The sequence below is a fragment of the Dipodomys merriami genome, unplaced genomic scaffold, assembly GCF_024711535.1.
Source record: "Dipodomys merriami isolate MVZ:Mamm:240054 unplaced genomic scaffold, mDipMer1.0.p SCAF_3, whole genome shotgun sequence".
Taxonomy (NCBI): Eukaryota; Metazoa; Chordata; class Mammalia; order Rodentia; family Heteromyidae; genus Dipodomys; species Dipodomys merriami.
This window is the reverse complement of record NW_027204492.1, coordinates 68,150,727-68,165,337: the sequence shown is the minus strand read 5'-3', so window position 1 is coordinate 68,165,337 and position 14,611 is coordinate 68,150,727. Positions and strand designations below refer to the sequence as shown.

General features: G+C 37.1%; 1 pseudogene across 1 annotated transcript; it reads left to right on the top strand.

Annotated features, from left to right (window-relative positions):
• Positions 1 to 2,524: 2,524 nt before the first annotated feature.
• Positions 2,525 to 3,348, top strand: LOC138839525 (OCIA domain-containing protein 1 pseudogene; annotated as a pseudogene). The gene has a single exon (XR_011375989.1). The product of XR_011375989.1 is annotated as an OCIA domain-containing protein 1 pseudogene (transcript).
• The last annotated feature ends 11,263 nt before the right edge of the window (positions 3,349 to 14,611 follow it).

Sequence of the window (14,611 nt, the reverse complement as noted above, 5' to 3'; positions counted from 1 at the left end):
TATATCTGGTAAATATTGGTTGAATAAATATGCATCTGCTAGAGTTCTCATTTGCAAGCATAAAAATCTGCCTCTGGCTTCCTTAAGCAAAGTAATACTTACTAAAAGCCTTTTGAAAGTGAAGTAGGGACCTCAGAGGATTGATCTAACTTTGGAATAGGTAGGCACCAAGGGAATTCTAGAAAGCCAAGAAACTGGCACCCCAGTAATATCCTCATCATCCAATCAAGTTGGATTAGAGAATTGCTGCCACTGCTGCTGTTAATAAGGTTACAAATGTGTCTCATCCTATGTCTCTTGGTAAATATGTAAAATCTCAGGAAAGAGAATCTGGTTAAAGAAACTTGAATTAACATCCCATAGCCTGGCTATATAAGGGCAGAAAAAAGGAAAATGTGGTGCCTGTTAACTCTATATTATTCTAGGTGGATGGCCCTAAAATAATCTTGCCAAGACACTCTGGTGTTTACTTTAATATTAACTTGATTGACACATAGAATACAAAAGTGGTTGGTTCAGTATTATTCTGATTGTGTCTGCGAAGGCATTTTGGAATGACGTTACCATGTGACTTAGTGTTTGAAGTAAAGGAGATTGTCCTCTCCAATGTGAGTAGGTCTCATCAAATCTACTGGAAGCCTGATTAACACAAAAGGAGAAGCAAGGGATAATTTCTTCCTCTATCTCTTTTTCAGCTGGGATATTTGTCTTCCCTTTTAGTTGGACTAGAATTTACATAGTTGATTTTCCTGGTTCTCAGATCTCTAGATTTGGAATGGGTTTGCTTCATTATCAGCCTTCCTAGATGTCCAGTTTTCATATGATAGATCATGGGATTTTGTATGCTCAATCACATGAGCCAATTCCTTATAGTAACTCTCAGCCCCTGTCTCTCTCACTCTCTGCGTGTGTGGTCCCTGCCTTCCTCAGAGTAGTATAAGAATTCTAATATGAGACTTGTGATGCTGAATAAGAAACAGATGCCCAATAGCTAACATTGACAGGCATCGAGTGCAGAATTTTTTTTAATGGGAACATAGGATTCCTGGGTGAAAAATAATATCTATGCAAACAAAATGTTATAAGGCCCTGAATATTTTGTCTATGTTGACTGTTCTAGGTTGTAAATAAAATGTCCCCTCGGGAGCCAGTGGCTCATGCCTGTAATCATAGCTACTTGGGACACTGTGATCTGAGGATCAGGGTTCAAAGTTGGTCCAAGCAGAAAAGTCCTGGTGAGAATCTTATCTCCAGTTAACCACTCAAAAACCAGAAGTAGTGTTGTGGCTCAAGTAGTGGAGCCCTTGCCTTTAGCACAAAGAGGCTCAGGGACAGCACCCAGACCCTAAGTTTAAGCCCCACAACCAATCCCAAAAATGTCCCTATTGTCTTGCTCTGCCTGGCTCAACCTAGTTTATATGCATGGATCAAATATCGTGATATTAGCTCAAATATCTCATAGGTCTGGAGGAAATCAACATGAACCTCACTGTTTCAGTATCTGTAACCTTGAAAATTACACATTATTTTCCATTAGCTTTATTGTATACATATCCAACTTATTTTATATTAAGATGTGTCTATATGCCTGAGCCTATTAGGTTATGCAGCTACTTTCCTGCTTTGTAAGTTCATTTACTACATTAGTCACCTGGAAAAGACAATAACGGAATCAAGACTTTGGGTATAAATAGTTTCATGTGAACTGAAAGATTTAGTTTTTTGATGTACATCACATATTCCACACTCTAGAATTCTCTTTTCCTCTCCTCACTCTCCCCAGTCCACTCAAATAGGTCCACAATTACAAATATCTCTGTGCACATACACACGCACACACACTATGTATGTATGTATGTATGTATGTATGTATGTATGTATGTATGTATGTATGTATGTATGTATGTATATGTCTGGTCTGTCTGTCTGTCTTTCTGATGCCCTGTACATATTTCTGTATATATTTATCTTTTATGTCTAGCTTCAACATATGAGAGAAAACATTCAACATTTGTCCTTCTGAATCTGGTTTATTTCACTTAATATGATAATATCCAGGTACATACATTTAACGGCAAATGACACTAATTTCAGTCTTATTTTGGAAGAATAATACTCTATGATCTATATATACCACAAATTTTTAATTGATTCATCAGTTACAGAGAATCTAGTCTGTTTTTATAGCTTAACTATTGCAAGTAGCAAGGCAACAAACATGAGTGTGCAAGGGCTTCTTTTATATCCTGACTTGCCGTCTCTTGGAAATATGCCTAAGAGTGATATTGGTGGCTCATATGGCATTTCTGCTTTTAGTTTTCTGAGATCTTCCAACAGTGTGTAAGAATTCCTTTTTCTGGCCCCGCGCTCCGCAGGCGGCAGGCAGCGCTCTGCCCGCACGCCCTCGGGCCTAGCAGCTTTTCTTTGGAGTCGCTTAAATCTCTCAGCTATCCGCGTTCAGTGGTATTCTTTAGAGAGACCTTGCCAGGCTCTAGGAAGGATGGAGTCGTGGAAAATAAGGAAAGATGAATGGGAGGGCTGATTTTCGAGAGCCAGACACAGAAGTTCCAAGACCAATTCCCCACATAGGGGCTGAGTACATTCCAACTGAGGAAGAAAGAAGAGTCTTCGCAGAATGCAATGATGAAAGCTTCTGGTTCAGATCTGTGCCTTTGGCTGCCACAATTATGTTGATTACTCAAGGATTAATTAGTAAAGGAATCCTTTCAAGTCATCCCAAATATGGTTCCATCCCTAAACTTATATTTGCCTGTATCGTGAGATACTTTGCTGGAAAACTTTATGTGAAAACTTGCCAAAAGAAGTTTAAGAATCTTGAAAATTCCCCTCTTGGAGAAGCTTTACGATCAGGACAAGCAGGGCTATCTGCACCACCTGGGCATTATTCTCAAAAGTCAAAATATGCCACAAATATGAGTGGTCTGCTTTCTGTTGTGCCATCTCCAACAGCAGACTACCTAGAAAAGGAGATGCTTCCTCCTTATGAGCCCATTCCATTCAGTGCTTCTATGAATGAATCCACTCCTACTGGTATTATTGATCATATTGCGCAAGGACCTGAGCCCACCTCAGAAGAAAGTCCCAAAAGAAAAAATATTACATATGAGGAATTAAGGAATAAGAACAGAGAGTCATATGAAGTAACTTTAACACAAAAGACTGACCCCTCAGTCAGTCCTATGCCAAAAACGAAGTAAAAGTAAACAAATACGGAGATACATGGGATGAGTGAAAAATTACATCTTTGGATCTGTTGAAGGAGATCAATATACAGCTTCATCTAGGTGGTCATGAATACCTGCATGCCTTGAGCTCAGCAGCAGTCATCATAAACACATGTAAAACTAAATCCCAGTTTTTGTGGTTTGACTTACATTTTTAAAAACAGAGATTTCAGTGTTTAAATCATATAAATGTATTGACTTTGGGAAACTCTGAATGATGGTATTATACCATGATTGTGTATAGTTAGAAATTGTTTTAGGTTACAAGGCAAAGATACTCATGAAAGTATTGAGACTGTGATGCTCTTCAATCAGCGTATATGGAGATAAATGAAATCTGCATGCCAAATTGGGATGGGTTGGGGGACAAGCATAATTTCAAATGTTCAGCTTTATGTCAAGTTATTAAGCCTTTTTCATTTGCTGTGGTTAATGTTTATGGTAAATAAAATGTAAAGGAACATAAAAAAATTCCTTTTTCTCCACAACCTCAATAGCACTTGTTTTGGTTTGTGTTCTTGATGATGGCCATTCTGATTAGAATGAGATAGAGCCTCAGTGTCTTTTGATTGCATTTCCTTTATGACAAAAGATGTTGAGCATTTCTTCATGTATTTATTGGACATTTGTACCTCTTTTGAAAATTGTCTGTTCCATTAATTTGTTTTCTTTTTTATTGATTGGTAACTAATTCTTTGGAAGTTTGATTTCTAAGCTCTGTGTATTCTGGTTATTAATCCTTTGTCTGATATATAACTGGTGAACATTCTCTCCCATTTTGTAGACTGTGTCCACAGTTCCGTGGCTTTTTAGTCTGAAGTTATTTTTTTAATTGGTCATGGGGCTTGTACTCAGGGACTGGATACTCTCCCTGAGCTCTGAGCTCTTTTGCTCAAGTGTAGAACTCTACCACTTTTAGCCACATTGCCACTTCTGGTTTTCTGGTGGTTAATTGGAAATAAGAGTCACATGAACTTTCCTGCCTAGGCTGGCTTTGCACATTGGTTCTCAAATTTCAGGCTCCAGAGTAGCTAGGATTACAGGCATGAGACACCAGTGCCTGGCATGATGCAATGTTTTTTTGTCTCTCCTTAATCTTATTTGTTGAGCTATTGGATTTCTATTCAAGAAGTTATTGCTTACATCTTTAAGTTCTATTGTTTTCCTACATCTTTCCTATAGTTGTTTCAAAGTATGTTAAGATCTTGAATCCACTTTGAAATGATATTAGTATAGGGATCTATATATCAAGATAGTATAACTCACTGAAAACTTGAATAATAAGGAGTAGGAGAAAAGGGAAATGAGCAATTAAGAGGATTTATCCAATTGATATAATAGTTGTAGGTGGAAAACTGAAGTGAAACCTCTTTCCATAATTAACATACACCTACAAAAAGAAGGACAGAAATGTAAAGTAGGTTCTACAGAGAGGCACCAGTGGGAAGGGATGGAAAAGCTAGAGGGTGGAAGAAGGCATTTATGGTCAAAATATAAAAATATAACAGTGAAAACTGCTGAAATTGTTTAAGAATGAAGAAGAGGATGGGGAAGATTGATGGAGGAACTGAATCTAATCAGGGTCCACTATAAGTAAATATAGATATGTTAAAAAATAAATCTCTTTTTTCAGTTATTACTGTTGAATGGGCTAATACATTTATATACCAATAAAACATAATTAGCAAGTAAAAGCCAACTGTGCCTGAATTCAACTACACTTTCTGAAAAACCTTGTAACAATAAAACACATTAATTTAGCAACAAGCCTTCTCAACAAATTAAGTGGACATTTGTACACATATATCCTGTATATTCCAGTGGCCTATGAAGCAATAAATCATTCTGTCAGTTACTCAGCAACATTCACATCTTGCTCTCCTAATCCCTAGTTGCTTAAGTAGTTTCAAAAACAAATTACACCAACATCAAATACAGTGAAAACAGGGGTTATACCTTGGGGATGAACACACAAAACAAAAAAAAATCATGTGGTATCTTATAAATACATTAGAAAAAATAGCAAGAAAGAAAAAACCACTTGTGTCCTTATCTTGGGGTTCATTTCGCTTAACATCATCTTATCTGGCCTTTTCTGCTTGTCTCAGACATATGCTAGTAATTGCAAATAAGGGAAATCATGGGACCTATGTTTCTCTGGGCCTGGCTGACTTAACTAAATATATTTTTTTTCCAAGTCTTTCCATTTCCTAACAAATGGGGCAATGTCATTCTTTCTGATGGAGGCATAGAATTCCATTGTGTGTGTGTGTATATATATATATATATATATATATATATATATATATATATATATATATATATATATACCACATTTTCTTGATCCATTCATCTACTGAGGGGCATCTGGGTTGGTTCCATATCTTAGCTATGGTAAACAATGCTGCAATAAACATAGTTGTGCTGGTACTTTAGTATGGTCTTGTTTGTGATCATTTGGGTAAATGCCCAAAAGTGGGATTGCTGGGTCATAGGGGAACTCTATGTGGAATCTTTTAAGGAACCTCCATACTACTTTCCAAAGTGATTGAACAACTTTACACTCCCATCAACAATGCAGTAGGGTTCCCTTCTGTCCACATAGGGAAGGGGAAGTGAAAAAACAAATTGTTTAAATAGGGATACAGGCTGACCCATTGCAACAATGAGATGTACAAGATGCTATGTCGAAAAACAAACTTTACAATTTAGTCAGGGGGTGGGGAGTGTAGTTGTGGAGATGGGAGGGAAAGGATGGTAGGGGAAAAACAAAGGAGGAAGTACTAATGTTTGATAAGAAATGTACTCATTACCTTGCCTATGTAATTGTAACCCCTCTGTATTTTCATAATAAAACTTATTTAAAAAATAAATAAATGAATTCCATCAATCTGAAAAACTAAAATCCTCTAGAGCACACAATATCTCAACTGATCATGTTCTAGTCAGATTTTCCCTGAGTAATTCAAGCTTCTTCTGATTTAATTCACAGATAAGCCATGTATTAATTACTTACAGGTCATTTTAAAACATGTGTAGGTCAACTGATTAATCATAATATATAAAGAGATATTCCTTATTTTTGTTGATGCCCTGAGAGTACCTGTAAAACTTCATCAATTTTTGGAAGTGGCACTGTGGCTCAAATGGTAAAGTGCTTGCCTTGAGCTGAAGAGCTCAGGGACAGCACATAGGCCCAGAGTTCAAACCCCACAACTGACCAAAAAACAAACAAAAGCAATAAAACAATAAAAAAAATTCTTTGACTTTTGATCAGAATTGTCAAAGACAAAGAATAGTGGCTGTTTTTTAGCCAAAGTGACAAAGAAGTTTCTCTCAGCACTTTATATTAGCACTGAATAAATAAAATCATTGTCCTTGGGGTTGAGTTTAAAATTGACCTTGAATGTCAACCTGAAAGTATAATATCTGGAAGGATGTGGGAAGAATGAATAATAGGAGATTGGATTTGACAGATGCACACTGTATACATGCAAGAAATATCACATAAAATCTCATTAATATATAATTCATACATCTTAAAAATAAAACCTGAAAGATGTAAAAGAAATACATTGGAAAAAAAAAGCTAAACCAAATTAGGGTGATAGAAATCAGAAAGTAACGGAAAACCTGTGACTCACACTTATAAGCCTTGCTACTCTGGAGACTGAAATCAGAGGATCACAGTTCCAAGCTAGTCAGGGAAGAAAAAAATGAGACACTTGTCTACCATTAACCATTAACCATAAAACAAAGCTGTAAGTAGGATTGTGGCCTATGCCTGGAATCTTATCCACAGAGCAGGATGAGAGCTGAGGATCCCAATTCCAAAACAGCCAGGTTAGACACATCCAGGAGGCTCTTCGTATCCAATTATCTAGTAAAAAGGCAGAAGTGGAGGCATGGCTCAATGGTAGAGTGCCAGAATTGAGTGAAAAAGAATTAAACAAGAGCTCAAGGCCTAGTGTTCAAGCTTTGTCCAGCTTGTCCAAAAAAAAAAAATTCAGAACAGTGGTTGTCTCTAGGAAAAACTCAGAGACAAGGAGCAAGTCACTTCTTGAAAATGTTCTACATATTGGGTTGAATCATGGTTGTATGTAAAAGTACATTAATCCATGCTCAATATTTGGGTGCTTTATTGCTTGTGTGTCATATTTCAGTGAAATTTTTTTCAAAAGTACATTGAACACAGAGTAAATGAGTGTTTGCTGGCACTGGGTAAGGAAGAGGGACTGACTGAAACAGGCAGGGATAATCTATTGGAGTTGAAGGATATGTTCTAGAATTGGGTTCTGGTGATGGTTACAGAATCATAAATTTGCTTAAAAGTGTTAATTTGTTTACTTTGAAAGAATGTACTGTATAATATAGAAATTGGACACAAAATGAATAGATTTTATGATATGTAGAATTATATAAAAATGTTAAATTTTCGAACTTCGGGTGTTCTCATTACATATGCAACTTTTGTTCTGTTTTCTGAGAGCACAATTCAGAATTTCCCAAGTTAAAATGTGTGTATATGTATGAACCTAAATATGTGTGCATCCATATAGGCCTGAATATTTAACCATACTTTAGATGAAATCTATGTGCATTTTAATACTTTAAGAATAATTTGGACTAGGTACTAGCTAATCAGGAGGCTGATATCTGAAGATCAGAGCTCAAAGTCTGCCAGGCAGGAAGGTCTAAGGGACTTCTCTCCAATTAACAACCCAAAAGTCTGGAAGTGAAGTGGTGGCTCAAGTGGTAGAGCTACCTTTAACCAAAATTGCTCAGGGATAGCACCCACACCCTCAGTTTAAGCCCCAGGACCTGTACACACAAAAAAGTAGTAATTTGAAAACTGAATAAAATAAATAAAAGTGATAGATCACTTGCCAGCTGCAAACAAGGCCTGGCTTCAACCTTCATCACTACAAAAAATACATGCAACAAACAAAAATATGTTTCGTATACTTAAAAAAAAAAAAAAAAAACCTTGAAGCTGGGTGCCCATGACTCACGCCTGTAATCCTAGCTACTAAGGAGGCTGAGATCTGAGGATCATGGTTCAAAGCCAGCCCAGGCAGGAAAGTCCATGAGACTCTTGTCTCTAATAAACCACCAGAAAAGTGGAAGTGCAGCTGTGGCTCAAGTGGTAAAGTGCTAGCCTTGAGCTGAAGAGCTTAGGGACAGTGCCCAGGCTCAGAGTTTAAGCCCCATGACCAACAAAACAACAACAACAACAAAATGCTTGACTGTATTTTTGGAATATTCAATAATGTAATATTTAAAGTGAGTCTGCACCATCTGATTTAGTCTGTAAATATCTCATGATTTACCACTAGTTTTCTGCTTACATCATCTTTTCACGTTGTACATATTATAGTTAAGTCATGTTTCAATATATAATTGTTATACGAACTAACTTTTAAGGCTTAATTCAACTGCTGAATTGTTTGCATATTCTCTAACCAATTAATGCACATAGATCAAAAATTTATTGTGACCACTCACAATATATTCCAATACAATTATGTTACTGAAAGCCATTACAATGAAATAAAGAGCTATCTAAAGTGATTATTGTTAAATATTATAGCATGGGTGCAAGTTTTTCTAAAATATATTATTTTCTCCTTTTCTCTTTGAAATTCCCATCACTATATCTACAACAGAATTGTACTCCTCCAAATTAAAAGTAATTTTAAAAATTATTTAAAGAGTTGTCTGGGTCATACCTTGAAAAGATGTGCGGCATGTATATGTACAGTTTGCTATTCTTTCCTTTTTCTTTTCTTTTTTTCCTTTGGTTTATTCCCTGTTGTCACTGTTTTTGGCTTCTGTACCTTTTGTCTTGTGTATAAGTTTATCTGATTTGGGGAAGAGAAGGGGAACTACAGAGATAGTGGGACAAAGGGTGATGCAACAGTGATACTCACTATATTGCAAATGAATTTTACAACTGGGGGGTAAGGGAGTCATGGGGGGAGTGGGAGAAAATGAGGGAGGGGGTAACACTGTTCAAAAAGAAATGTACTCATTACCTTACTTATGTAATTGTAACCCCTTTGTACATCACCTTTACAATAAAGTTAAATTAAATTTGAAAAAGAAACCAGAAAAAGAATGTACAAAACATAAGTAAAATAAAAATAAATAAATAGTAAAAATAGTGTGTGTGTGTAAGAGAGAGAAAGAGAGGGAGGGAGTGTGTATGTGTGTGTGTGTGTGTGTGTGTGCCAGCCTGTGCACATGCGTGTTTGCGCTCGTGAACACACACACACACCTGTCTGTATGTATAAGCTGAAAAGTGGAAGATGAAAGACCTCTTGGTGATTTTTCTAATGTTTAATCATGACCAACGTGTTTGCTTCAAGTTTTAAATGTCTGTATTGACAAAAAAGCAGCACTGTTTATATCATGTTGTGTTTTGTTTTAGACTTAAGACTTAAAGTGTGTTTATACTTAAGAAGATTTTACCAAAAATAGTATTACTAGGCTATTAAAACAAGTATAAATATCTTTGAATAACCAAACAACTTCTGCATATGGTACTGTGTTAACACACGCACAGTGGGATGATAAGAGCGACACTTTTGTCTCAGAGGAAGCTCTTCTATAGCAGATATTACCGTAGGAATCATTGCTATATTTTGTGCTGTAGTTTGGAATTGAAGTGCTCTCAAAAGGCCCATGTATTTAGTTGCCAACTTTTGGCAATATGGAGGGGGTATGTAACATTTAGGAAGTGGTGTGTAGTGAAAGGTCATTGAGGTGGGCATGCTTAGATTTTTTTTCCAGCTGACATGAAATGAGCAGTTTTACTCTACCATGACCCCAACCTGCCATGAACAATGTACTGCCTTGCCACAGGCTCAAAAGCAGTGGATCACTCAATCATGGACTAAAACCTCTGAAATCATCAAGTCAAATAACTTTTCCTCCAAATAAGTAGTTTATTGCAGGTATTTTTTTTGTCAGTGGACAGAAAGCTAACAATTTAAATATAGTTTGAGGTATCTTTTAAGGGTCCATGTGTCAGGTGCCTGGTTCCCCCAGGAGGAGGGTATTTACAAATAATGGGACTTTTAAAAAGTGGGGCTTAGTGGAAGGTCCTTACGTTTTACTGGGGCACTATTTGCACAAAAGTTTAAGAAAGCTTTGAGACTTCTTAATACATCTTGCAGGAGAGTGGTTACAAAGGGACAAAGCTGGTCAGTGCCCCCTCCCTCTCTCTTGCACTTGCTTGGGCTCCCTGCCTCCCTCTCCCTCTCTGCTAGTTTGAGATGTGATCCTTCCTTTAGAAATACTTCACTATCTACCCTCTACAGTGGGATTAGAGCTTGCATCATATATTCTTTGAACTTTCAGTCTCTAAAGCTGTGAAGTAAAATAGATATCTTTTCTTCATAAATAGCTTTCCTTGGGTGTTTTACTATGGAACAAGTCTTGGATTTGATGGCATTTTCCTCAATTATTGCATAGGAAAAAACAGAATTTGTAGTCCTGCGAATAGAGTGGAGCGAAGCTGGAAAATATAACACTGAGGGTGAGAAATTGTTAACCTCTGTTTATGTTTTGGGGATCTAATGCAATCCCTTTATAAATTATTCACTTTTAACACCTCTGAGAAATACTGTCCTTCCTAAAGCTACCAAGTATTAAAGGGCCAGAGCTCCTTAACACTATTATTTTATTTTATGGAGTAAGGTACTTTCTCTGTTTGGGGTAGTCTGGCCATCTAGTCAGAAACTCTGTCCCTTTTTTCATTCCTTCCCACTAAAGCACCAAAATGCTTTTCTAGCTATGAAACCAAAATGTACAAAATGAGTCTCCAGTGGTTTTATGGACCAGGCTCCTTTGCTCAAATGGATATGTTTCCAAAGTAGAGATCATAGGATTTGTTTTCATATTATGCTTCCATTCCCAACAACATCTACTTCAAAGTCCATATATGAGATACATGAGAAGTTTTAACTTATGACAGCCAGTGTGTACCAGAAATCACAAGTGAGTTAAGCTCTATCCCCACCCTTTCCCTTCTCTACAGATGCACTAAAATGTAGAGAACTTGGAAGTGCTTTGAACAAATATTTTTATTTAGTATACGTGTACATATATATTTAATCTACTCCTACTTCCCATTCCCCCACCCCCTAACATTATCCCCTTAATATGAATCCACAATCAAACATTAAATAGAGTAAGGAGGAATAGGGACACTGATGTTTAAAACAATAATAACAAGTAAATAAGTAACACACATCCCTTCTGGGAACCAAAAATAATGTCCATTCTCCTGTTGTAACTTGGTGAGACTTTTCTCATTCCACTTTGTCAGGATGTCCCAATGTAATTCATCAGTATCTCCACGGGTCCATATATCCTCTGTCATTTAGACACCAACAGTTTCAGTTTACATCCAGAGAATCTGGCAATCTTGCAGTCTTTATCCCTAGGAATCTTCAGTTCCACATTTCACATCACCACTAAGCTTTAACACTGTAGCTAGTGTGTGATGTACTTATGCACATATGTCTAGGATACTTTTCATAATTCCACAAAGGTTAAACAAGTACATAGCAGTGTCAAAAGCTGAAAGTCACTAAGGATTCAGTGTCACTAAGTTCAGTGCCATCATGTGGTAGAGGAGCAGGGAACACTCTCAGGCAGTTAGGTGTTGGAGTAAGAAATAAACTTCACTAACTAAACTTCACTAACTATAAGAACTAAGGGCTCATTTAATTTCTTTGTTTTTTTTGTAATTTTTAATTTTTTCCATTTAAATTTTATTTTATTGAAGGATATTTTTACACTACACTGTCTAGTCTACCAAGCTGTAGGTACAAAGACATTGACAAACAGCCTCTTGTCTAAAGCTACAAGTAGAATGCTCAGTTTCCCAAGTCTCACTTAAGACTTTCTTCCATTTTCAGATCACTGTTCTGAAAAGAACAGAAAACACTCAAGGGTAAGCTGAATCTATATCTCTGTCTGTCAGGTTGCTTCCAAGTTCTTCTCATAAAAATAAACTGGTGGGAACTATTTCTAGTAGGATCTTATCACAAAAGAATAGTGGCATTCATTCTTTAGTTATAAATTCTGATATTACCTTTCAACGAGTCTGAATAACATAAATCTATGTACATAAAATATACATGGGTATTTTCTTTTGGGTTCTGAATATATTATGCCAGAAAACTTTTACCAACCAATCTCTACACTGATTTCTCCATGCTCACCTTGAGTTACCAGATGAAACTATTCTTTCCTTTAGCATCAAGCTAAATTTTGGCCACCCTAGAAGTTGTTGGACAAAAGAATTTGATCCAATGCTTTGCATCTGGAGAAAATATTCCTATTGAACAGCATCTTTGAAAGTACAATCTATAATACTAAGCCGACCCCAAAACAGTGTTGTTTTTCAACAGGGGGTAAAACATTAACAACAAGCACTCTACAAAAACACCAAAAGATCTTAACTTTGAGAATTATACAGTCATCATCACTATTACGAGGAAAGGGAGTTTGAAACAGACACATAAAAATCAGTGAACAAGAGTTATCAGAATACAGTTTCATTCTCCTTCTCATACTGTCCATACTGAGTCCATCTACTCTCCTTCCACATATGGTCCAGAGGACAGAGTTTCCATCAGTGAGACTATGCCTCATAATCCAAGACGACATAGACAGCTTTCAGCAATGATAATTAGCAAGTGGATGGTCTGGTTTTGTACTCATACTTCTAGGAAGGCCTAGAAGGTGTATTCTGCTGCAAAAATACCTATTAAGCTACAAACCTATTAAGAAGCAAACATAACCAATACAGAAAATTCTCTCTGTATGTACATTTTGCATGTATGTTTATGTATGCTTTAATATGTGTGTGGGTGCCCATGTATTTTGCCATGGGCGAGTGTGTGTGTGTGTGTGTGTGTGTGTGTGTGTGTGTGTGTATGCATGTGTCTGGGATTGTGTATGATAGCACACACTATAAGATGGAAGGGCATTTTTGAGCCTTCAGCTCAAAATATCTAACAAAGAATCTGCAGACACATGTTGGTATATGCATTTAGATCTGTAAAATTGCTGTTTGACAACTGCTGTCTGCCTTTGCTGCCTCTCTATTTGTTCATATATACATTTGAAAAAAGTGATTTCTTTCTAATAAGAAAGTGCCACTACTTACACACAATCAGTAGGGAAAACACTGTAAGCTGTTTCTCCAGAAGTGGAAATGGGTTTTGCAGGACTATTTACACAACAGTTTTGCTGGGTCTTCCAAGTGGCTGATAACCCTTGTTCAGAAAAAGGCTGGCTAGGGTGAGTGGTGCAGTCTGTGTAAACGGACACCATGTGACCATAGTTCTTTAGCACCATGCTCGAACCCACAGAGCTAAATGGCTGCACATGGGTTAGAGCCTAGGACCTAGAGCTCATTAGCACCATGTTTCAACCAAATGAGCCCCCCAGCCAAACTACTTACAATGGTAGCACCCTCAGACATGGCTGGGTGCTGAATTCCAATTAGTTGCTGCTGCAAATAAATCACATGAAACTCAAGAATATTCAGATTCCCAATTCTTCAAACATCCCATACATCACCAAAGCTCTCAAACAAAGTTCTGCGAATGTGGAGTTTCCAGCCAAGTCCACAGCAAATGTTGAAGCTGGAATATCTGTCAAGCATGGAACAGTTCCAGATTCCCAGCATTACTGAGGGTGAAAAGAGTCTTTCTTTGCAGAGAACAGGGATAGGAGTAGGGAGGGACTCTCCTGGGAAAGAGAGAACATTAGGTGAAAATACAATAGCACAATAATCATTTAAATTACAATGATAGCCCTTTTATCCAAATTTCTCCTAAATCAAAACAGGAGAAGGAGGATATCAGAGCAAGATATGATTCCTCCAAGAAGCACTGGGTACCCAGAGGCAATTCCACTCTGCCCTCTCCTTGTAGGAAGGCCTAAACCTAGTCGAGCCATTCTCCTGGGGTGTATCCATCCTGTCAAAATGAGAAGGAAATATCTCTGTTCTTAGGAGAATGAGAAACATTTACATGGGAGGGAGGAAAAGAAACTAGCAGAGCTCACCACTCACAAACACTACTCATCTCAAAAACAGCTGAAGCCAAAAGGAGACTATAGATGTACAGATGATGTAGTTACAGCAGCTGATGTGACCATCCATTCAACCTAAGGCCTCTCCAAATAACTAGCCTTGTACTTGAGTGATAAAGGTCAATGATATTTTTAGTTAGGGTGCTGAGAGTAAGAATGGAGAAGGCATGAAGAATGAATACACAAATGTGAAAATGGAAAGCAAGAGTGTTTAAGCTATAATGAGCTATGTTCTTCTAATTTCTCCTCAA